Raw genomic sequence first — 27,182 nt, 5'->3', positions numbered from 1 at the left:
TGGCTAACAACAACTAAGTTTCATGACACATAATATATATGTTTTAGTAACTACATATAATGTTTATGTTCGATAACACAATATTTTATGTAACAAATAAGTGATAGACAACGACAATGGTACACAGATGAAAATACGGCCTGAGACAGATGTCTGCTCATTATAATGTTTAAGTCATCATTGACTCTGTGATTTTAATGCATTAAAATGTAAAGCATTAATGGAATGAAATATGGTAATAAATAAATAATCACGTGCACACTTACACTGCGGTCGGTATTGATGATCTGCGGGGTCTGATTTTTGCAGTCTCTACGATTTTGCTATTGTACAGGTAATAAGTAACTGTCTTATGTGCCTCAATTATGATTGAATATATTTATACAATGTACATGTGCAGTAACAAGCGAGTTTATATGTCTGTTTATACCCAATACATTTATTTTATGAATGTGCAGTGACATCGGCAAACGATTGAAACTTCGACGATGTCCTTTGTAAAAATCATCTTGACATGTCAATCACACATGTTGCAACAAATCTGAGAGTATGTGGGCGGAGCTATTGTAGGCTGTGCTTAATTAGGGTGTGTCATCAGGTAAACTGTCGACCCCATTCGTTGCAGGTATACCAACAATCTATTGTCTAATTAATTAGCTGTAAAGCCGTCTTACGCTAGGATTTATGAGAATGTTACACAAAACATAAGGGTATGATTTCACAATATTAAGATTGTATTTACATTAAAAAAACCCAACAATATTTCTATTTTACGGAAGCTGTTATCCCGTGTATTTGTATTTACTTGTTGAAATAATACACGAACACTAATTGTTGAGATTTAAAATTTGTAATTTCATTTATTTATTTCAACCAGGTATGTGTTTATTTCATTCTGGTTACGATTTTTCCTTCAGAGTTATAGATGATATTGTCTTCATGATAATTGGTTGTTAATGTTAACAATGTGGCAGCTTTTTTAATCCCCCTTCGTCCGCAAACTTCATGTGTAGGTTCTACTTTGTCCCTAATTGTGCCAATCCAATTTTGATTTTTGATCAGAAAAACAAAATGGAAGACAGATGGCCATCTTGGTTTTTGGGAATGATTGAAGTTTGATATCGTTATTTCTTGAAAAGTGCTGGAGGGATATCGCTATTCCTTAAACTTCAGGTGTACATGTAGGTTCCTAGTTGTGCCAATACAATTTTGTTTTTTGAGCAGAAAAAATATTTGACAACAGGCGTTCATCTTGGTTTTTAGGTCATCTGGCCTGATTGGGTCAGGATGACCTATAGCTATCATGCTTCATCTGTCATCGTGCGTACAGCATATGTCATGTGCCTTTAAACTTTTACTTTCAAAACGCTATTCCTCCTTAACCCTTTACTACCTAATTTGGTGTGAAACATCATTGAGGGAGGGCAATCACATTTTATATAAATGTGGCTGGTCTGACTACTAGGGCCCGGAGTGGCTGGGCCCAAAAGGAGAACTCTGGATGAATGTTGAGAACTTTGATGAATGTTGAGAACTTTGGTGAATGTTTAGCCTATCTGGTCTGAAGGACAGATGAGCTTATGCCATGGTGTGGCAACCCTCCTCTGTCATCTGTTGTCTGTCAACATTTCCTTTAAATCCCTACTTGTCCTGAATGCTGGAATGGATTTTGGTAAAAATTTGGTCTGGAGCATTATTGTGCAAAGAAGATCTAACTGTGTATTCATGGAGGGTGTGGCTCCCCTGGGGCCAGAGGAGCAGGGCCCAATAGAGGAAACTAAGGTAAATCTTTTAAATCCCTACTTGTCCTGAACACTGGGATTGATTTTTGATGAAATTTGGTCTGGAGTATAATTGGGCAAAGGAGATCTCTAATGTATAAACAGATGGTGTGGCTCCCTTAAGCTTCTTAGGGCCTGAGGGGCTGGGGGGCCAATAGGGGAAATGGAGGTAAATTTGTTGAATCCCAAGCTACTACTATAGCTACCAGGTAGTCCTGAACACCTTAATGGATTTTGATATAGCAAAACATCCTTTTTCATGAATGACAGGATTTGGTTCACATGTATTTTGAACCATGGTTGGAAGATGCAGTTCAAAAGTAAGAAAATATAGCTTAAATTAGAGTATTCTGCCTTAATTTATGAAATATCCAGGTGAGTGATGCAGGCCCTCTGGGCCTCTTGTATATTTAAAGACCCTTCTCCTCCTTAAACCCTTGGATGGATTACATCCAAAATTGGTGTGAAACATCATTGTGGAAACTGAAAGGCAATAATATTTTATATAAATGAGCCTAGTGTAACCCATGGGGCCAGAGTGGCGAGGCCCCAAAAGGGGAACTTTGGTCAATTTTTGCTTCAAAACCCTACTCCTTCTGAACCCTTGGATGGATTACATTTACATCCAAATTTGGTGTGAAACATCATTGGGGGAAAACAATCATAATTTATGTTTATGAGACTGGTTTGACTCCTGGGGACAGACTGGTCCGACTCCTGGGGACAGAGGGGCGAGGCCCCAAAACAGTAACTTGGCTAAAATTTTGCTTAAAGATATGCTTCTTGTCCTTTAAGCCAAAATGGATTGAAACCAAATTTGATCTGAAACATGGTGATGATGCTGGTTTGAGCCCTTCAGATTGAGTAGTCCCTACTGTAAGCATTTGTCAGATGACCGTTTAGGCACATGAAGTTTGTTATCGTGATTTCTTGAAATGTACTGGAGGGATATTCCTCAAGCTTCATGTGTAGGTCTCCCTTGGTACCTTGTTGTGCCATTTTAATTCAGATTTTTTATCAGAAAAACAAAAAGAAAATCAGTCCGGTATAGAACCAGTAAAGATCATTCAATGGTGGGCGCCAAGATCCCTCTGGGATCTCTTGTTGATTGCTGCATTTTCACTTTATATTTAGATATCACTGTCTATGATGTTGCATAGTGTTCAGTGCGACATCTAGATGGGATTTAATTAAATATTTCTCAATAATGTACGATAAAACAAACCTTTATGTCTCTGCATGAAAACAAAAACACACCAAAACTGCACATGTAGGCCACCCTTTACAGTAGTTTTAACTTCAAGGGGCTAGTGTAAGTACTTCTGGAATCTGTAAAGAACACAAAGTATGGATTGGGTTAATGATACAGGCTGTCTTAATTAGTAGCTTGTTTTTATTTGGTCATCATGATCTGACCCGAAGGATCATTGGTCTATGCACCTTGTGTAAACTTTTACTTTCAAATTGCCTCTCCTCCTAATGCATGTGATATCATCTGCTGAAATATTGAAAAAAGATGGTGCCCCAACTACAGTAGTTTACAGGTAGACAGGGTCTTCCTATATATAATCACAAAATTTTGAAATATGCTGGTCTAAGCTATATAATATGAAGGCATAACAGTTCTAGAACACTTAATAAGATGATGAAATGGCATCGCTAATAATTATTATGTAAAGGATTAATGGAGGTAAAACACTGACAATGGCAAGAAGTTCAAAATAAAAAAAAACACCCAGGTCTGATGACCTGGCAAGTAAATATTGGTGATTACACATACAAAGCTTCTTGTTATCTTCCCTTTTTTTTTTTTTTTTAAGTAATTTAAGATGCTCTTAATACAGTTTAATTTGACAGTTATGTTTTAACTTGGATAAGTATTTTGAACACACATTTAATTTGCCCAAAGAAGGACCAGTGATATTGAAATTTTTATTTCTTGCCCTACTGTGATCATGACCTGCTGATGGTATATTCCCTAATCCACACTCACTAAGTTTAAAATTCATGTTATGAAATCTGACAAAGCAGTACAGGATGTGTGTTTAGTTTTTTAGCCCACCACCATCAGATTATGGACCTTCATCTTTGGTTTTGTCCGTTGTCCATCCATCTTTAAACATATTCCTTGTTATCACTAGTACTATTTCTTGAGAACAGATCTGGAGAAGCACTAGAAGGATCAGATATTAATTACTTCATTCCTGTTATTGTTTTAACACTTGTACATGAACAGAATCTTTACTCTTTTACTCTTTTCACAAATGTACAGTACCTTAAATATCCTAAATCATCCCTGTAAATTTGTAAAAAAAAATTAAATGTGTTGAGCATCTATATATAGCTATGACAAATCATTAGATGGTCTGTGCCTATAGGTACACATGTATGTATAATATACCTTCCCAAATTATGATTTACCATCATGCATTACCAGTAATGACATGGACATTATAGTGGATATGTTATGTAGAAGGTAGCTATAATTTAACAACAACAAAAAAAGATTTGTTTTATTTTTATGAATTCATACATTAAGAATATATTACAGGAAAAGTTTTTAGATATTTAAGTCATGAACTAGAATTGGTACAAATATATATGAGAAGACTTTCCATGGTTGTAAAAATTAGCATGTGAATATTGTATAGGGGTGATTGTAGATCTGTAAGAGTTGTCCCATCTTAGATTGTAGTTGTAAACACAAGCACTTCTCCACACACATACACACATGTGCATACAAGCATACCATATTTGAGGAAGATTGGTGGGCTCCTGTTTGCATCAAGGATTTGGTATAAAGAAACAGGTAAATCATTAGAAGTAGGTAGTAGTTTAACAAAAGATTACTTTGTGATCCGACATGGTGGCTAGTGTAGAATTAAACTTATCTTGTCTGCAGAAAATTGTGAACACAAAGGAGCCGTTACTGGTGGTACATGCCCTGCAGTCTGGCTGATAGCAACAACACGAATATTTTATCAGGAGATCTCCAATAGCTGGTCTCTGTAGTTGTTGTGCTACTCACAACCACCTTGTATGCTAAACATCAGCTTTGTGTAGGATCAGAAACCATTTTAATTTTAATATTCCAGCCATGCCAGCTGGTCTGTTGATTTGTGTCTCAGGCAGAGATAGGTTGTTGATCTTCTGTATGCTGGCAGTTAGTGGCTAAGCAAATACATTGTGTGTCACATGTTGTCTGGGGCAGATCCCTTTGCTGTAACACAGGTATGTGTTTACTGAAGGAAGGACAAAGTCAGGTATAATCATACTCACACATGCTATTTTTGAATACCACTATTCAAGCTGTAGTATATTATTGGGTCTGATCAAATCCTGATGAATTTTTAAGAAAAGTGCATTTAATCACTGTTAATTTATTTCAAGTCAGCTTTCATGACTGTGGAGTTTTATTGTATGTGTTATTTTTCATACATTGAAATTTGTCTTTACAACTTATAAGTTTACTATTGTTAATTGAAAAAGGGATAAAGTGTGTTACTAATACATTAGTACACAGAGACAAATCTAGGGATCTGAGAGCAACAATGTTCCATTTTCAGTAACATAAAACTATAGTGGCCATCGTTATTCTTTTTGAAATTAAATGAAAAATAAGGAGTCAGTTCAATTTTTAGTTGTCCAGGGCACTATATATGGTTACCTATAAGGCACTACCCCTATATAGTGAGACATGCATGTAGGTATTATACAGATATATATTATCATTACATATATAATATATTACCATTCTAAATACACAAAATACAGATAAATTTCTTAATATATTTGATATATGTAAATAAACACAGTCTGTGCACAATATAATTTAAATACAAATGTAAATATGCTGTTATATATTAGTATTCTGACTTTTTCTTATGCATACAATTATAATATTTAATTTTTCACCCGAGATGATGCAGTGATAGAGATTAGTACCCCCATATAATCTTTTCAGCCCAAGTGTGTTAGGATAACAGTCTACTACTGTACTGGTGAAGATTGGCCCCATTTGTAAGAGAGAAAGCATGTTTTGATAAAATTAGTTACACATGTTACATTTTATGAGGGAGGTGCTGCAGGCTGTAACAGGATGTGAATTCTGTAGATTTGCATACCTCTGCCCAGTGTGTCAGGGTGGGTATATGTAATTAGCCTACAGAAAATACATGTTCTGTTGTCATACTTTTGAAGCTCATTGTCAGTTCAAGGAAGCTGTTTTGGGGTCACAGAGCATGTTCATTTTTATAACCAGGATCTAACACCAAGTATCATTTTTGTCATCTTGGTAACCCAAGTGTTCAGCACAAACTCTTATAAATCTATGTATATAAGATGATCCCATTTACTTACTTTATTGACATCTGATTACTGTCACATGAGTATGTTAGTTTTTAAAGGCAAGAAACAATGTGTCTGTTGTCCTGATTCATGTTTAATGAAGGAGTCTATCTGTTAATATATATAAACCTGCATAGCTGCTAGTTTCATCACATTGTCATCCCAAAAGGTATATCTATAATATATATATATTATTCAGATTACCTATATATAGTTAGGTCTTCATTAAATATGTAGGATTGATGTGGTTTCTCCTAGTATACACAGTAAACCTAGTTAGCTAGACCTGTTGTTAAAAGTTTTATACAATGGTTGAAAAACATATAGGATCAATATTTTATATAATCATGTAGATACATATATCTCATATAATTTATTATTATAACAACTTACACCCTACCCCGCCAACAAAGTAAGGGTGGGGGTTGGGGGAGATTTTTCAAAACTTTGTGGATGTATAGCAGTCATGTACACTTAGAAAACATTTCTACATCTCTGTATTTTTATGGCAGCTATATCCCTTTTAGTTTTGATTATAGACTGAATATCTCCCACAGTTTTTATCCAAACTTTTTGAAGCTTTGTGGGCGTAGTTGTCCCTTACTGGAGTTGTGCACCTGAACTAACTATGATGGCAGTAATGTACCTTGTAGTCATTATTATAGACCAAATCTTGTTCACACAACTACAGTTTTTATCAAAACATTGGGAATCGTTTGGATGTAGTCATTTCGCACTGCACCTAGGTTTATTTTTTTTAGATCTGCATTTTTATATAGCAGTTATGCCTCAGCCTTTTCCTTTGTTTGTAAACAGAATCTTGTCAAGACAAAGATCACTGGGGTGAAATGTATTAATATCTTTAAACAACTTTTCAATAAGCAAAAGGCCTAGGTCATGATATTGAGCTGATAGCATGCTTGGAGGAAGGACTACCACGTTTAATCAAATGAATGACCTTTTCAAGGTTACAAGGGTAAACTATGTTTAAATCTTTAAACTATTTCTTCCCAATAATTAAGTACCAGGGTCATGATATTGGGCCAGTAAGTAATATGCTACAGAAGTTGTTCAAAAGAATTACCTTGACCTACTTTCAAGGTCACAGGGGTCAAATATATTGAATCCTTTCAACAAATTCTTCTTAATAACTAATTGCAAGAGCCCATAGCCATGATATTGGGACAGTAGTATGCTCGGATGAAGGGCTACCAGAGGTGTTCAAGTAAACGGCAGTTTATATGATTAGTCAGATCTGATCATATGTTATTGGTCCTAAATTTTGGCTTGGATGTTCATGTGGGGGTCTAACAAGGAAAATGTATAAATCTGATTATGGAAAATGATTTCTAGGAAATAATTTCTATTTTCTTAAAATATTTTTACCCATTTAGGACTTTAACTTTTTTGGGAAAATTATGACAAAGTCCAAGAACACTTTAAATATCAAACATGCAAAAAAATGATTGGTTAGGGTCAGACGGGTGTATCAGGCATATAAATATGAATGTCCAGACAACTGTTTTAAATTCTATTTTTGTCTGGCTAGGTTTTGTCCACCAGAAGGAGATGGGGTCGCCCACCTGAATGGTATTTGGATTTGCTTACTTTCTATATATACACTGTAATTGTACCTACTGCAGTGAAGTCCATTGATCTATTTAAAACCCAGGTGTTAGTATTGTATGTGGTGTGGAGCTACCAGGTACGGCCCACTGTACTCTGTATGTAGTTACCAATGGAGAATACACTGAAGCCTTTCCTCTGTAGACTTTGTATTGGGTAACTTATTTTGTTCACACATTCATTATGGTTGGGTAATACAGTCAGATCCACATCTGGGGGTATATAGCTATTAATTTATATTTAAGATACACACACATACATACACTTTGAGGTATGTTTTTGGGCAAATGTGTACATTTTTTTATGGACAGGTCATTTTTGCCTAGAATAAAGTGAACAGAGTCAGTCAGTGGATGCTACTCAACATTTGAAAGTATGGATATACTTTTGAAATAAATAAATTTTATTGTTTTTAAATAAGGTAATTAGAAAGTTGATGTGGACAAGTAATTTTAAATGTAGCATAATTCATGTATAAATCTTGATGGATCTTCAGGAAAGTATTTTTGTACAGGCTCTTCACCAAGTAAAATAAGATCACTTGGTCTGCCTTTAATTCATAACATGAACAATTCTGGTCCAACATGCTGATCAACTGTGTCGACCAGACTAAATGGTCTTGTTGTTAATGGTCATGGCTTACAAAAGGGGCAGAAAATCAACCCAATGTATATTGTCAGTGATAGCCCTATAAATACCCATATCATAATTGGTGATAATGAAACTGTGATGGTGAAAACATTGCAATGCTGGCAAATGGAAAGTATTGCCCCCTCCCATCCCCACCACCAATGGTGCCATGCCAGGAGCATGATCTCTTGACCTCCAGACTGGGCAGCTGACCCTGTCAACATGTATTAATAGTCTGCTGAGATTTCATTCACCAGCTATTTCAAGCAAAACTTTACAGGTCCATATATTGAAATGAAGATTAACAGATGATAGCTATAGTCTTGCAGAAAGGAACAAGAGTAGTATTAGTCAGGACTAGAATCAGGACTACATGATTAAATGTCCAGGATCCAGTTTTATTAATATCCCATAATTCAAGGAAATTCCTGGTCGTATTATTTTCAGTAGGAAAGCATTACTGAATTTAAATAATCAAATGCTATCCTATGGAAAATTTAGGTTATGGAACCTTAAGTTAAGGTGCATAGATGAAACGGGAACCTAAGTTATTTCTATGTAAGTACAAATGTATATCACAAAATACTAATTATATACATATTAATCTTCTAATACATATTTTTGATGTTTCCCATATGTTTATGTACTATATGAACATATATGAGTTTATGATGTATTAGAAAGCTTCATTGAATTGATATACAAAGTTAATTGACTATGTATGATATAATTAATGCACTTATTAGCATATATGTACATTAATTGTAACATGCCTACAAAACACTTGGAAAAACCAGATAATGCTTGTTGGTGCATAACCATATTTAAATTGTGATCTAGGTGTATATACAACTGATGTGACCCCAGGTTGTAATCTTAAACTGTACAGTGCTGTCCATAATGTGGAGACAAGTGTGTTGTTATCTGGTGCAGTTCTCATGAACTTTGACCTCCATCTAACCTTTGGTCTCACTATGGTAAAGATTATCATTCATAGCATGCCATGGTATATGACTAATTTTAGATAGAAGGAAACACATTCTTAAAGGTAGACATTTGAGTAAGTTAAAAGTAATATTTGCGAAATAAAACAATGACTTGTTATCAAATAACTTATTTGTGTGTAAGGAGATGTCAATCAAATGTGTGAAAAGATATTTATCAACTCTAATAATCATACAAAATTTGTTCTCCTAAATGTCTTAGTTGGGATATTTGTGAAAAGAACAAAAATGTTGCCCCTGAATGAATATTTGTGATATATTAAAATCATGATGGCTCATTTCTCATCACATGTGATTTTTGTTAGAATAACTTTACAAAGTGATGTGTTTATAGGATGACTTTGAATGAGAGACTGAAGGAGGTCATGTATACCAGCAGTCGGATGAACTAATTTCTATTGTCAGACACCATTCACTGTTGTTAGCATGCCTGATGGAACCCCTGTCATATATTTTCTCTGGAAATGATTGTCTTCTCAGAGAGAAAATCAATATGCGAGAGGAACTTAACTTTCTGGTACAGAATGGTGACCATGTGAGACAGAATCTTGTGTGGCAATGATCAGCGTGGAGATATTCCCAGCTGTATAACTTAATCTCATTACCCTCGCATCTCTGTACAGTGAAAAATCTTCTACACACACACATATATAAGAAAAAAAAGCAACAGTGTACTGGATTGGTGTGTGAAATAGGTATACCATGCAGCTCTATGTAAGTTGTATATTGTTACTGATGTATCTTGCATTGGATCAGACTTTCTCAATGCAGAAACTACACAAGTTATGTTTGCATTGAACTAATATGCTTTAGTGATCAATTGCCTAACAAATAATTCTGTATTTTATCTTCAGGTCATTTGGTACTTGGAATAAAAATCGATGAAGGAAAGAAGTGATTAGACATTGTAAAGAAGGACCGACTCCAAGGTATGACATCAGTATTTAAGTCATTAGAACTATTACTTACATCGTTGGCAGGTACTGTAAAAGAAGTTCCTAAGTATGTGTAAATCATGTTTTCTATTATTTGAAAGCAATCTGCACCATGCACTTGTGTGTGGTCCGTCTGTCCAGTTGTGAAATCCTCACTGTCTGTTGATGTCTGTATGTTAACCAATAGCATGATAGTAAACATTTGTACATTAAAGACAATTAAACAGTTGATATCAACAGATCTTGATAATGTATAATTTGTACATTAAAGACAACACTTGATATCAATTAAGCAAAAAAAGTAGACCATTCAAGAACAGTAGTTATGTAATACCACAGAGATTGAAGATCGATGCTCACCCATTTATAAACCATTGACTATTATAATAGTTTATCTTCTGATTTCTTTTATATACCACCATTAGTTTTGCCTTTTCTAATCTGACATAGACTGTACAGAAAAGAAGCTTGTTGAATACTTTTGTCTTTCCTGCTGCAAATGAAGTCACTGACTATAGACTTGTCGGATATGGTTTCGATAGTAACATTCTGTCAAAGGAAAGGGTCATGTGGCTTGTACTGAAGCGTTAAGTCTGCCACTCGGCTGACAGAGCATGGTTTTTGGCTCAGGAGGTAGAGCCATGTATTATCACTCCAGGGTCCGGGGTTTGATATCTGTCAGGACTGATCATGATTGGGATGACCACTTACCCTATGTCATGCTGGCTTATAGGTCTAGCAGGAATATACCCCTAATTTACATGCTTTGTCGCAAACCTCATGGAAGTCCTTCAGATATGATGGTTGTGTTACCCTAGGGCAGAGGAGATAAGTACAGTTCAGTATGTATATACTGGGTACAAATACAGGACATAGCTAGCTAGGGTCCAAGTGTCCCAACACTGGAATCGAAATCAGGTCCCTGGAGTGATAATCCATGGCTCTGCCTCCTATAAGCCAAGGAAGCATGCTCCACCAGCTGAGTGACACATCTATGATAGTGGTGAGAGAACACTCAACCCTACCTTTCCACCTATCTTTTCCAGTATTACCTTCTATATTCCTTCCTGCTGTGTTACTAGTCAATTTTCCGTCCCAGTAATCATTCTCTTATACCCTCACATTGGATCTGAAGCAACAGACAAAATATTGTATATCAGTATGTGTTCTCCCCTTGTACAAAGTAAATATATGATCGTCTCTATTACACCGTCAGAGTACAGGTATTCTGGTTATTCCTGGTATTGATGGGGATGTGGTCCTCGTTACTTCATTACATTAAATCCACAACAGAGGCATGTCCTCATATACTACAGACTAAATGTCCTATTCGCTACATTAAGTTGAGGTGTTCTGGTCACAAGCTCTGATGATATTTGGTGTCAACATTAAAACAGAATAAATATAGTATCCCTTATATGGAAATATGAGATGCCTGTTTACTATTTGCTAATAGTGGGGGGTATACACCTAGAAAACAATTGTCGTGGTAAATGGTGTTCCAGACAGGAAGTTAAATTGTACACTCATGTATTCAGAGGAACATCTCCCCATTTATTCTGCTATGGTTAGGAAGCTTTATCTGTGATCTTGACTCTGACGAACCACAGGTCTAGGCTTCAAGTCCCCATTGAGCAATATGCATTGATTTCAGAGTAATTGAAACATGCAGTGTGTTTCCCAGTAGTTTGAGGACGATGTGGTCTTGCAATAGGATTACAGTGTAGCCAAGGGACACACATGACTCATCCTGGCTATGTTTACTTATCATGTATACACCACACTACTCTTTTAATGGACAGTTAACATGCTAAATACACTTGGAAAACCTGGAGTTTTTTGTAGTGATTCAATGTGTGCATTTCTGTTATGTAGTATTTACGAGAAGAATTTTTCAGTAGGTACTCTGATTATGGATTAATTATGCTCTTGAGAAAGTGTGGTGCTGTTTTTGAGAACAAACTTTAATGTAAACATAAAAAATCTATTACAAGGTTTGCTATGTAAATGTTTCAATTATGAAGCATAAATGCTGAATTTAATTTTATGTAGTTATACCTTACTGCAGTGTAAGGTGTGTGTAGAAGAAGGAATTGGGTTGCCCGTCTATCCTTCCATCAGTATGTCCATAGTGGTCTATCTGGTCAAATAAGTTTTGATCTTTATTTTATGACAATCTGTTGATGTATTCACTATAATTTAATGACAGTCAAAATGTGTCAAAAAGGCTACACAAATGAATACTTAAGATTCCACAAGCAGCCATAAATTCATATGAGGTAAAATTGAACTGAATGGCAACACTTTCTCGACACCTTGAAATGATTTGGTGTAAGGGAAAGATGCATGGACCTACAGTATTCCTAATGAAGTCTCATCATTTTTTGTACCAGATTTTGAATTTCAAAAACCAAAGGACAAAAAAGCAAGAACAGAATCATATGTAAGATATATCTGAAATGGTCATAAGTGGTTTGAAATGAGGTAAAGACCAAAATGAATAGTGATGAGAATACTGAGGTGCATACTACAGATATGTATATCTACTGTACATATACAATGTACATGGAGGTACATACTACAGATATGTATATCTACTGTACATAATGTACATGGAGGTACATACTACAGATATGTATATCTACTGTACATAATGTACATGGAGGTACATACTACAGATATGTATATCTACTGTACATATACAATGTACATGGAGGTACATACTACAGATATGTATATCTACTGTACATAATGTACATGGTATTTAGACTATTTTAACTTTTTATAACTGAATCTATATAAAGAAACGCAATCTATAGAATATATCACAATTATCAGATAAATAAATTGTCACCATTTTTTTTTTTAAATCTTTTGCGGAGCATGACTTTGAACACCATGTTTGATTTGCAGAAAATGTGTACACTTGCAAGAAAACTACCGGCTTATAATATCAACTATTTGCAAAATGTTGGGCAACACTATTTAGTTTATTTCTTGCCAATGCAAATACTAGACGTAAAAACAGTCAAAATACAGTGAAAATATGTAATATTTTAAAAATAAAATTACCAGTTTCAAAAATTTTAATTGTTCTCATGATCAGGCCAACTGTAATCAAGTGTTTACTTTTTCATCATAATCGATAAACTTTTGATTTTTTCGATTATCGAAACAACACTAAACATGAATTTCAGAAAATACATGTATATATATCCTGGCCATGGCATAGAAACAGTCAGTTACCACATGGTATCCTAAAACCAGTCAAAGAAAACTAAATATAATTGGATGCAAGATCTGTGACCTGCACTGAATATCAGACGGACAGTAGGATGGTTTGGGGTCTGGATTTGGTGGAAAAGAGAGCGTTCTAGATCAGTTAATCTGCAATCACAGCAATGCCACAATCTCAAATCATATTATTGGCTGGGATAATTCCCAAGTTGCTGTCAGAGAGAAAGAACAAACTGGATATGCCATATAACAATCTAGTTCTGAATAGAAATGAGGGGGTCATATACACTGTGGTACATTTATTACCATCACGTTGATTACAACATAGCCTCTATTTTCACGATCAAACAGCACTGCATATTTTTATTAGTATATCAACTCTATGAGAAATTTCTTTTCACATTAATGCAAGTGTCACATTATCACAACTGTTAACCTCCATTTTATCTGTTTAATCTAGATTACCGAAAGGCATTTGTCTGCAAACATTAAGAGGACATTCAGTTTCATCACAGACAATACATTTAACAAGTTATGATAACATGAAAAATGATTAATTATAACATTTTTACAATAATGTAATTATATTCATACAATTCCATTCACTCATTTACATCCTGTACTTCAGATCATAATAATATACCCTGAATGACAGTATGTTATATAATAGACAATGTTTACAGCTAGTATTCACAGCGACATCAAACAGTACAACTCGCCCTAAGAAAGGTTAGATGGTAATTCATCGTAACATTTTCTCATATGACTTCCAACAGTCTGACAACAAATACTAGAGATCAGTTACACATACTAGCAAAGTGTGAGTAAATGCACATTTCAACATTATAAGATACAACATAAATTAATTTACTAATCTCTGGGATTCTATCTCATAATATAAGTATGACACTAAGATTCAATTATAAAGCTATGATGTTATCAATTACACCATCGCGCACGTTATCACATGCATGTAACTAACATACTCATAGATACTGGCAATGAGCTATATATATATCTATAAATATAATTCACACCATATAAGTAGAAATTATCACAAATACATGTAAAAAAAACGATAACTGATATACAAAATGATCTGATGCTTTCGGTATCTTATAATTATTTTTCAAATACTTGTACTGATTCATATATAGATATATAATAATTTACGTACAATTGTATTTATCTTGAATTGACTATTCAAAAAGTTAGATCTGTGCTTGTACGCGTTGATTTTCAGCTGTCTGATCTTGAACTGACTGATTGGTGACAAAGGTTTTATGTTTGAACTGATCATGACCGCTCAAACCCAATTGGTAAAAATAGATTGTACATTTCCATGAATAAACTTTTCACACTTTTTTAAGATTTAAGCACGTGTCAGTGATGTTCCTAACTAAATAAAAAAAAATGCAGTAAATCTAAACTAGTAAAAATAACAGAATATAGTGTCAACATACAAAATATTCCAAATCATATGATTATCATGTGATCATTGACATAATATATAAATGAATAAGCATTAGGAAACAAATAACCAGTAAATACAAAGTATGTACAATTCACCTTCTTACTCAAGTATCTTTTACCAAAATATTTACTGCCAACATAAAATTTGGGTTTACTTGGTTGCATTCAAGCTTCTGTTCATCATTTCAGGTAGTTTGCTATATTAACTATACATGGAAATGAACCATCTACATATCCTAAGTGATTTGATGAGCTTATAGAATACCATTTATTGATGCAGATTGACATAAAAAATTACATGTGATTGATGACCGATGTTGTCCCATGCTGGATGTAAAGTGACCATCCTTCCACTACTAACATAGTCTGTATCTTCAGGCTAGATTCCTGGTTTGACTTTTGGCCTTTTTGCATACTCATGAACCACAGATTGAAAACCAGTCTGTAAAACCTCAGGGGACAAACCATTACGAAGCATGCTATATTTGGAACAGACAACAAAGACTTTTGGTATTGTCTGTGCTGTCAAAGTGAGACAGAAATGTCTGATAGTTCACTGTACATTTAATGATTTAGTTTCATTTCTTGTGTTGTCAGTAAAAAAGAAATGCTGTTACAAAGCTGGTAAAGAAAAGAGCCTAGATTTTGTGTAGAAGGAAGGTTTAGCCATGATTCGTTGAAAATCATGTACATGCAGCTCTCTGGCATTAATTTCGTTACAGTTGGATGTAGTTGTTTATCAATATCTCAAAAATTCATTTTTAAAGTTAACAAGTAAACATATTTCAAGCTTCCAGAAAGACAAATTTACCTTGGAGATTTACAAGTAAATACAGGTAGCATTGTAATTTTTGACAGGGTAATTATATAGATGGAATGACCTTGTTATTCACTATGTTAATTTATGGTACTGAATCCAATTCATGTGTATTTAGCATGGTAATATCCTAAAGAAAGTGCCTTGAAAATGTATTGAAATGGGCAGCTATAAATATTTACCTCCTGGAGAGAATAATATATATATTAGAACAATGATCAGATTAAACATGAACTGACAATAATCGATTGTGATTTTTTCATAATCGATTATTAATATATTAAATGTTCTCATTCTTTTGTTGTCAATTGTTGACACATTTCATTCTTGTACAAATTAATTCATGGTTGGTAAGGTAAATTACAAAAAACAATTGATAAAGATGTAATATATGACTGCAACTGTTAGGAACTGGAAAGACAAATTAATTTTTTTGGTATCAAGAGGTGGTCAGTTTTGAGAGAGATCGGTTTTGAGAGATCTGTTTTGAAGTTGCACTGTATTTTCATTAGAAACATTTACACCAATAACACAATCATTTTAGTCAATGTTCACCATCCAGGTGAACATTGACTAAAATGATTGTGTTATTGGTGTAAATGTTTCTAATGAAAATACAGTGCAACTTCAAAACAGATCTCTCAAAACCGATCTCTCTCAAAACTGACCACCTCTTGATACCAAAAAAATTATATGATCAACAAAGATTTAACCATGCATACTAAATTACCATGCATCATTAAAAATGTAGTCTGTTTACCCTAAGAAAACAAGTAGAGCTAGAATACCATATTTTTGCATCTAGCCTAATTTGCATGAGGTTTCAAACAGGATATTTCTGCAGTGTGCAAATTAAAATTCATGATAAGCTTACAGTAGATCAGACTTTATTTTGACATGCAAAATCAATGTCCTGACTAAACCCAGAATGAACTGTATGGTTCATGTTTAAAAAAAAAGTTGTTCTTAATTTGATTTGTAAAACTGGACTTATATTTACACTGAAATAAATGTCTCTTATATATCCTGCCTCTTAAGTATAGAGGTGTAGTGTCAGGCTGGATTCTGCACAGTTCCGATGACACCATTGTGAAATGGTAGGATGATATATGTCATACGATTGCAATCAGTATTAATTTGAATGCATTTTAATTTTTATAGATTCTGCATTCTATCAATTAATTAACTTCCATAATACTATCACTGCTTCAAAGATGCATATTGTGTAATAGTAACAATATATATCATGACAACAAGCTATATATTACCTTTAAAACAATATATATCACAACATGACTATGGGCCATACCTCTATAACAATATATATCACAACATGACAACAGGCCATACCTATATAACAATATATATCACAACATGACAACAGGCCATACCTCTAAAACAATATATATCACCATGTGACAACAGGCCGTACCTATATAACAATATATCTCACATGACAACAGGCCATACCTATATAACAATATATCTCACATGACAACAGGCCATACCTATATAACAATATATCTCACAACATGACAACAGGCATGGCCATACCTCTATAAGAAGATATACTATCACCTGAGGCCATTATGGTGTAATATATACCACCACACGAGAATAGGGCATAACTCCATAACAATCCACCACATGACAATGGGTCATTCCTCCATGACAATCCACCACATGACAATGGGCCATACCTCCATGACAATCCACCATAATGACAATGGGCCATACCTCCATAACAATCCACCATAATGACAATGGACCATACCTCCATAACAATCCACCACATGGCAATGGGCCATACCTCCATAACAATCCACCATAATGACAATGGGCCATACCTCCATAACAATCCACCATAATGACAATAGACCATACCTCCATAACAATCCACCACATGACAATGGGCCATACCTCCATAACAATCCACCATAATGACAATAGACCATACCTCCATAACAATCCACCATAATGACAATGGGCCATACCTCCATGACAATCCACCATAATGACAATAGGCCATACCTCCATAACAATCCACCTTAATGACAATGGGCCATACCCCCATAACAATCCACCATAATGACAATGGACCATACCTCCATAACAATCCACCATAATGACAATAGACCATACCTCCATGACAATCCACCATAATGACAATAGGCCATACCTCCATAACAATCCACCTTAATGACAATGGGCCATACCTCCATAACAATCCACCACTTTACAATAGGCCATACCTCCATAACAATCCACCATAATGACAATAGGCCATGCCTCCATAACAATCCACCATAATGACAATAGGCCATACCTCCATGACAATCCACCATAATGACAATAGGCCATACCTCCATGACAATCCACCATAATGACAATGGACCATACCTCCATAACAATCCACCATAATGACAATAGGCCATACCTCCATAACAATCCACCATAATGACAATAGACCATACCTCCATGACAATCCACCATAATGACAATAGGCCATACCTCCATAACAATCCACCATAATGACAATAGGCCATACCTCCATAACAATCCACCTTATTGACAATGGACCATACCTCCATAACAATCCACCATAATGACAATGGACCATACCTCCATAACAATCCACCACTTTACAATAGGCCATACCTCCATAACAATCCACCATAATGACAATAGGCCATGCCTCCATAACAATCCACCATAATGACAATAGGCCATACCTCCATAACAATCCACCTTAATGACAATGGGCCATACCTTCATAACAATCCACCATAATGACAATAGGCCATACCTCCATAACAATCCACCTTAATGACAATGGGCCATACCTCCATAACAATCCACCATAATGACAATAGACCATACCTCCATAACAATCCACCATAATGATAATGGGCCATACCTCCATGACAATCCACCATAATGACAATAGGCCATACCTCCATAACAATCCACCTTAATGACAATGGGCCATACCCCCATAACAATCCACCATAATGACAATAGGCCATACCTCCATAACAATCCACCATAATGACAATAGACCATACCTCCATGACAATCCACCATAATGACAATAGGCCATACCTCCATAACAATCCACCTTAATGACAATGGGCCATACCTCCATAACAATCCACCACTTTACAATAGGCCATACCTCCATAACAATCCACCATAATGACAATAGGCCATACCTCCATAACAATCCACCATAATGACAATAGGCCATGCCTCCATAACAATCCACCATAATGACAATAGGCCATACCTCCATAACAATCCACCTTAATGACAATGGGCCATACCTCCATAACAATCCACCATAATGACAATAGGCCATACCTCCATGACAATCCACCATAATGACAATAGGCCATACCTCCATGACAATCCACCATAATGACAATGGACCATACCTCCATGACAATCCACCATAATGACAATAGGCCATACCTCCATAACAATCCACCATAATGACAATGGACCATACCTCCATAACAATCCACCATAATGACAATGGACCATACCTCCATAACAATCCACCACTTTACAATAGGCCATACCTCCATAACAATCCACCATAATGACAATAGGCCATGCCTCCATAACAATCCACCATAATGACAATAGGCCATACCTCCATAACAATCCACCTTAATGACAATGGGCCATACCTCCATAACAATCCACCATAATGACAATAGGCCATACCTCCATAACAATCCACCTAAATGACAATGGGCCATACCTCCATGACAATCCACCATAATGACAATAGACCATACCTCCATGACAATCCACCATAACGACAATAGGCCATACCTCCATAACAATCCACCATAATGACAATAGGCCATACCTACATGACAATCCACCACATGACAATAGGCCATACCTCCATAACAATCCACCATAATGACAATAGGCCATACCTCCATAACAATCCACCATAATGACAATAGGCCATACCTCCATAACAATCCACCATAATGACAATGGGCCATACCTCCATAACAATCCACCATAATGACAATAGGCCATACCTCCATAACAATCCACCATAATGACAATGGACCATACCTCCATAACAATCCACCATAATGACAATAGGCCATACCTCCATAACAATCCACCACATGACATTGGACCATACCTCCATAACAATCCACCATAATGACAATGGACCATACCTCCATAACAATCCACCTTAATGACAATGGGCCATACCTCCATAACAATCCACCATAATGACAATAGGCCATACCTCCATAACAATCCACCACTTTACAATAGGCCATACCTCCATAACAATCCACCATAATGACAATAGGCCATGCCTCCATAACAATCCACCATAATGACAATGGACCATACCTCCATAACAATCCACCTTAATGACAATGGGCCATACCTCCATAACAATCCACCATAATGACAATGGGCCATACCTCCATAACAATCCATCTAATGACAAGGGACCATACCTCCAGAACAATCCACCATAATGACAATAGGCCATACCTCCATAACAATCCACCACTTTACAATAGGCCATACCTCCATAACAATCCACCATAATGACAATAGGCCATACCTCCATAACAATCCACCATAATGACAATGGACCATACCTCCATAACAATCCACCATAATGACAATAGGCCATACCTCCATAACAATCCACCTTAATGACAATGGGCCATACCTCCATAACAATCCACCATAATGACAATAGGCCATACCTCCATAACAATCCACCATAATGACAATGGACCATACCTCCATAACAATCCACCATAATGACAATGGGCCATACCTCCATAACAATCCATCTAATGACAAGGGACCATACCTCCAGAACAATCCACCATAATGACAATAGGCCATACCTCCATAACAATCCACCTTAAAATGACAATAGGCCATACCTCCATAACAATCCACCATAATTACAATAGGCCATACCTCCATAACAATCCACCACATGACATTGGACCATACCTCCATAACAATCCACCATAATGACAATGGACCATACCTCCATAACAATCCACCTTAATGACAATGGGCCATACCTCCATAACAATCCACCATAATGACAATAGGCCATACCTCCATAACAATCCACCACTTTACAATAGGCCATACCTCCATAACAATCCACCATAATGACAATAGGCCATGCCTCCATAACAATCCACCATAATGACAATGGACCATACCTCCATAACAATCCACCTTAATGACAATGGGCCATACCTCCATAACAATCCACCATAATGACAATAGGCCATACCTCCATAACAATCCACCACTTTACAATAGGCCATACCTCCATAACAATCCACCATAATGACAATAGGCCATACCTCCATAACAATCCACCATAATGACAATGGACCATACCTCCATAACAATCCACCATAATGACAATAGGCCATACCTCCATAACAATCCACCTTAATGACAATGGGCCATACCTCCATAACAATCCACCATAATGACAATAGGCCATACCTCCATAACAATCCACCATAATGACAATGGACCATACCTCCATAACAATCCACCATAATGACAATGGGCCATACCTCCATAACAATCCATCTAATGACAAGGGACCATACCTCCAGAACAATCCACCATAATGACAATAGGCCATACCTCCATAACAATCCACCTTAAAATGACAATAGGCCATACCTCCATAACAATCCACCATAATGACAATAGGCCATACCTCCATAACAATCCACCATAATGACAATAGGCCATACCTCCATGACAATCCACCTTAAAATGACAATAGGCCATACCTCCATAACAATCCACCATAATGACAATGGACCATACCTCCATAACAATCCACCTTAAAATGACAATAGGCCATACCTCCATAACAATCCACCTTAAAATGACAATAGGCCATACCTCCTGACATTATACCAATTACTAATGAATAATGATAACAGGTATATTTCGTATGCATGATGTAGTTTTTCGCTATATTTGCAACTAATTCAGAATGTGAACATTGAAATCACAAAATATGGTGTCAGACATAAGTGAGAGGTAACGTCCCTCCAATATGAATATCACATGGCTTGTGAACTGAAACTAAAATCACTTATATTCTGGTCTAGTTATATTATAATATATGGAGGCAAGCCTACCAATCGTCAAACATGTGTCCCTCCTAATAAACAATATACAATTGTTTCACTCAACTGCGATGGACATCAGGGTACCACATTTGATCTTTCTCTATACAGGTGTCCTGTCGAGGCATAAGATAATCACTGGATTAACAGCGATATGATTATAGAGGTGTCTAGGCATTAGATAATCACTGGATTAACAGCAATATGATTATACAGGTGTCGAGGCATTAGATAATCATCTGTTATATTACAATGATCTTTGTATGTGCACTTTTCTAATCGGTGTCATCATGAATTGACCTTGAAATAATATTATATTATAAAAAAATATGTGATTTAGGTTTAACAAAAATAACCCATTTACAGTATGATATGCCATAACTCCACTTGTCATACCGGGGGGGGGGGGGGGGGATAAAGCATCTCAGAGTGGTTTTCGTAATGAAGGAATGTGTTTGGCATTGTTGTAATACAGGTGACTTTGTAGTGACAGTTGTAAATGCTGTAAAGTTGTGTGGTGTGTCGAGGTTAATTGTAATGTGGGCTACATTCAGGAAGGAAATAAAACACTTTTAATCTATGTTGACATATTTAAGGGGCCTTTCATTTATGTTAATGTTACATACATATGAATGAGCTTCAGGTGAAGTCACGTGTATATGTCTGGTTGATGACATAACCACAGAAACACACTAACAATCAAATAGGATACAATATCAGTCTTTTTTTATTTACAAGTTATGTGTATTAAAGAGGATTCTATGAAAAAAAAACATATAAGTGTTGATTCAGCATTTTTAGCCCACCATCATCAGATGGTGGGCTATTCAAATCGCCCTGCGTCCGTGGTCCGTCGTCCGTCCGTCCCTCCGTCCGTAAACAATTCTTGTTATCGCTAATCCTCAGAAAGTACTGAAGGGATCTTTCTCAAATTTCATATGTAGGTTCCCCTTGGTGCCTAGTTATGCATATTGCATTTTGGGACCGATCGGAAAACAACATGGCCGACAGGCAGCCATCTTGGATTTTGACCATTGAAGTTTGTTATCGCTATTTCTGAGAAAGTACTGAATGGATCTTTCTCAAATTTCATATGTAGGTTCCCCTTGGTGCCTAGTTATGCATATTGCATTTTGGGACCGATCGGAAAACAACATGGCCGACAGGCAGCCATCTTGGATTTTGACAATTGAAGTTTGTTATCTCTATTTCTGAGAAAGTACTGAAGGGATCTTCCTGAAATTTCATATCTAGGTTCCCCTTGGTGTCTAGTTATGCATATTGCATTTTGGGACCGATCGGAAAACAACATGGCCGACAGGCAGCCATCTTGGATTTTGACTGTTGAAGTTTGTTATCGCTATTCCTGAGAAAGAACTGGAGGGATCTTTCTCAAATTTCATATGAAGGTTCCCCTTGGTGCCTAGTTATGCATATTGCGATTTGAGAGTTACTAATCGGAAAACAACATGGCCGACAGGCAGCCATCTTGGATTTTGAGAGTTGAAGTTTGTTATCGCTATTTCTGAGAAAGTACTGAAGGGATCTTTCTCAAATTTCATATGAAGGTTCCCCTTGGTGCCTAGTTATGCATATTGCATTTTGAGACCAATCTGAAAACAACATGGCCGACAGGCATCCATCTTGGATTTTGACAATTGAAGTTTGTTATCACTATTTCTGAGAAAGCACTGAAGGGATCTTTCTCAAATTTCATATGGAGGTTCTCCTTGGTGCCTAGTTATGCATATTGCATTTTGAGACCAATCTGAAAACAACATGGCCGACAGGCAGCCATCTTGGATTTTGACAATTGAAGTTTGTTATCGCTATTTCTGAGAAAGTACTGAAGGGATCTTTCTCAAATTTCATATGTAGGTTCCCCTTGGTGCCTTGTTATGCATATTGCGATTTGAGACTAATCGGAAAACAACATGGCCGACAGGCAGCCATCTCGGATTTTGACAATTGAAGTTTGTTATCACTATTTCTGAGAAAGTACTGAATGGATCTTTCTCAAATTTCATATGTAGGTTTCCCTTGGTGCCTAGTTATGCATATTGCATTTTGAGACCAATTGGATAACAACATGGCAGACAGGCAGCCATCTTGGATTTTGAAAATTGAAGTTTGTTATCACTATTTCTGAGAAAGCACTGAAAGGATCTTTCTCAAATTTCATATCTAGGTTCCCCTTGGTGCCTAGTTATGCATATTGCATTAGTTATGCATATTGCATTTTGAGACCAATCTGAAAACAACATGGCCGACAGGCATCCATCTTGGATTTTGACAGTTGAAGTTTGTTATCGCTATTTCTGAGAAAGTACTGAAGGGATCTTTCTCAAATTTCATAAGTAGGTTCCCCTTGGTCCCTTGTATTGCATTTTTGGACCAGTCTGTCCTGAAAACAACCTGACAAACAAACAGCCATTATCGTTAAATCTCAAATTTTTTATATAGCTAGAATTCCCTTGTTTGAAAAGTACTGGAGGGATGTCTCAATTTGCACAGATTAGTAAAATGAAGGGAAAAGTAGAGAAAAGATCAATCTGACATGGAACCTATGAAGATCATTCAATGGTGGGCGCCAAGATCCCTCTGGGATCTCTTGTTATAGCTTTAATTCATACAATGTGAATCAGATGATGCTAAATAAATTAATCACTGTAATTTTATAATCTATAACACAAAACTGTACATATGAAGTAAAAGTAATATTTATTCTTTGTAAAATCTTTGCAGATCCCACACATCTTTCAAGTAAAAAAATTAAGGATATTTTAAAAAAAGTGAATATTTATTTCAACTACACAGTATTTCAACTACCACATACCAGGTATATATATAGGCCTAATAATTATGTTCTTTGTGCATTTTAATAAATGTTGTATAATTATCTCATATTTACTAGTACATATATTGTGTTGTCATGATGTTCTTTGTTACATTAAGTGTTGTGCTCTTCACATTCACATGGTTCAAGTACTGTATAATGATACAAGATTGCTACCTTGTTCAGGTATCTGTAAACAGTAAGTATTCAAAGCCTATGTATAATCAATAAAACTGTGGGCTTCAGAGTCTGTGCTTGTAGTGTGACCATACCTCTCTATACAAGAAGGGTAAATACACAGTGGAGGAGAGAATATATACAGTGTGACATCCTCATCCTTATAAATAATGAAGGAGGGAAGGGTGCTCAGGTGCTCAGTGGGATGTGTAACTAGGTCAAAAACAAGGGAGGGGGGAGGGGGGGGGGGGGGGGGGGGGGGGGGGGCCTCATTAGTCTGCTTCTAAAGACAGTGATGACAAAGGAATGGAATGGCAATATTAGAAAAGGATGTCAACTAGATCTGTCTTTTTTAAATTGAATCAATGCAAAAACAATGTGGAATATTCAGCATATTTTTCATCCCTTCTTTTACTCCCTTGTGACCCTCCCCCCATTCTACCCAGCTGTCAAAACTTATCAGAATTAGTGTTGTCTTTAGGTCAAATGTTTCTACCTATTTATGACACTTGCACTCCAATATTCCACCGCTTTCTACCCTAACTGATCACATCACATCCTCCTTTCTTTCTCATTACTCCTTACCCTCATTCACTAAGACCTCCTGTCCAAAACATAGTCATCATGGCATTCTTTCTATAGCCACGTGTACCCAGCTCATTCCTCCTCATTTAAATTCATCTAAACAAACGAGTATATCTATACCTAACGATACAATGTTGGAACAGGAAAGTGTTTGTTTTCTGACACTCTCTCCAACCCAGGCATTGAAAACATAATGACGTTTATTGCTACTGTGTGATGAGAAGATAACCTTTGTTAGGCTTACCTACACCGTGATATGTGCAGTAGTATAGAATTCAACTACAGTGGAACTTCGTTAACTCGAACTCCGATAACTCGAATACCCCGCTTAACTCGAAGTACCTCGCCGGTCCCGGCCGAATTCTCTCTTTATCTTAGTAAAAAAAACTCGGAAAATTCGAATTCGGATAACTCGAAAAACTCGGATAATACGAAGTAAAAATTTGGTCCCAACAATAAAAATCCTTCTTGAAATGTTCGAATAACTCGAAGTATAATTTTCGTCGATCGGTGGCAAACGCCGACATTTTTTAAGAGCTAAATTCCATTTGTAATACTGAACATATCGGCACTACTAACCTACATGCTATTATAAGTGTTTCATAAATTCATAAAAGAAATTGTCGGTTGAATCTTATAATAACAAGTCTTGGTGATAAAAAGTACTGCTTTACTTACATCAGGTAATTTCCCAAGGCGGTTGCCGATATCAGTACACACGATAGTCAACAACTCATCTACCCGTTCGCTCAAGCGGAACTAATCTCTGACACACCGGTAGATCTACACGGCTGATGTTTTTACAGGTGTAGAAATGACACAGTCACCGGCGCCTATTAAATCTTTAAACTGCTGAAACAATAGCGTAATTACTGCCGAGGTGTTCAGAGTACAACTGTAACGGTCAGTGCTGTCTATTAAATCGGATAAAACGCCAACTCAGTTACAGTAACATTTTATACGCACATGCGCAGCCCTAACTTCCGGTGCTAATACACATGGAAATGGCTTGGTTATCAATAAAAAGTAGGTAGGCCGATCAAACAATATTTTATATATGTCCAATAAAAGGTAATGGTTCTGTTACGTTTTGTATGCAATCTGTGTTAAACTTAAACGGTTATTTGTTTTGACATTAATAACTTATTTTGTCGAATTCCGTTTTATCGTTTACCTTTTGCAAACATGACTTGCACATCAGATCGTTATTGAAGTGACTAAGTGAAAGAAACTTTATCGTGACTGTATATCGGCAAAACTACACCAAATTACAAGTGACATAACGAAACATTACATATATATTTACATGTATTGACCAGTCTTCACACTAAACTGATGAGCGACAGAGCGAAGTTATAATGATTATATAATGTTGACAAATATTGACCAAACTTTTCACCAAAACCGATAACTCGCTTAATTCGAACACTCGGATAACTCGAAGTTTTTTCGTGGTCCCGTTGACTTCGAGTTAACGAAGTTCCACTGTATATAGAGCTCACGAAAATCAGAATATGGTACTATATTATCTAAAATATCAAGAAATCTTTTTTTT

At 36.1% G+C, this 27,182-nt stretch overlaps 1 protein-coding gene across 1 annotated transcript in view; it reads left to right on the top strand.

The window, feature by feature from the left end:
- The first annotated feature begins 4,443 nt into the window (after window positions 1-4,443).
- LOC117328070 overlaps window positions 4,444-27,182 on the top strand; it is a 92,339-nt gene continuing 69,600 nt past the window's right edge. Inside the window, exons 1-2 of the mRNA XM_033885408.1 lie at window positions 4,444-4,590; window positions 10,243-10,317. The gene's annotated coding sequence lies outside the window, so the exon portion shown is untranslated. The remainder of the gene's footprint in view (window positions 4,591-10,242; window positions 10,318-27,182) is intronic.

Source organism: Pecten maximus, chromosome 5 (genome assembly GCF_902652985.1).
Source record: "Pecten maximus chromosome 5, xPecMax1.1, whole genome shotgun sequence".
Lineage (NCBI taxonomy): Eukaryota > Metazoa > Mollusca > Bivalvia > Pectinida > Pectinidae > Pecten > Pecten maximus.
Note: the sequence above shows the minus strand (reverse complement) of the source record. Positions and strands in the feature narration are given on the sequence as shown.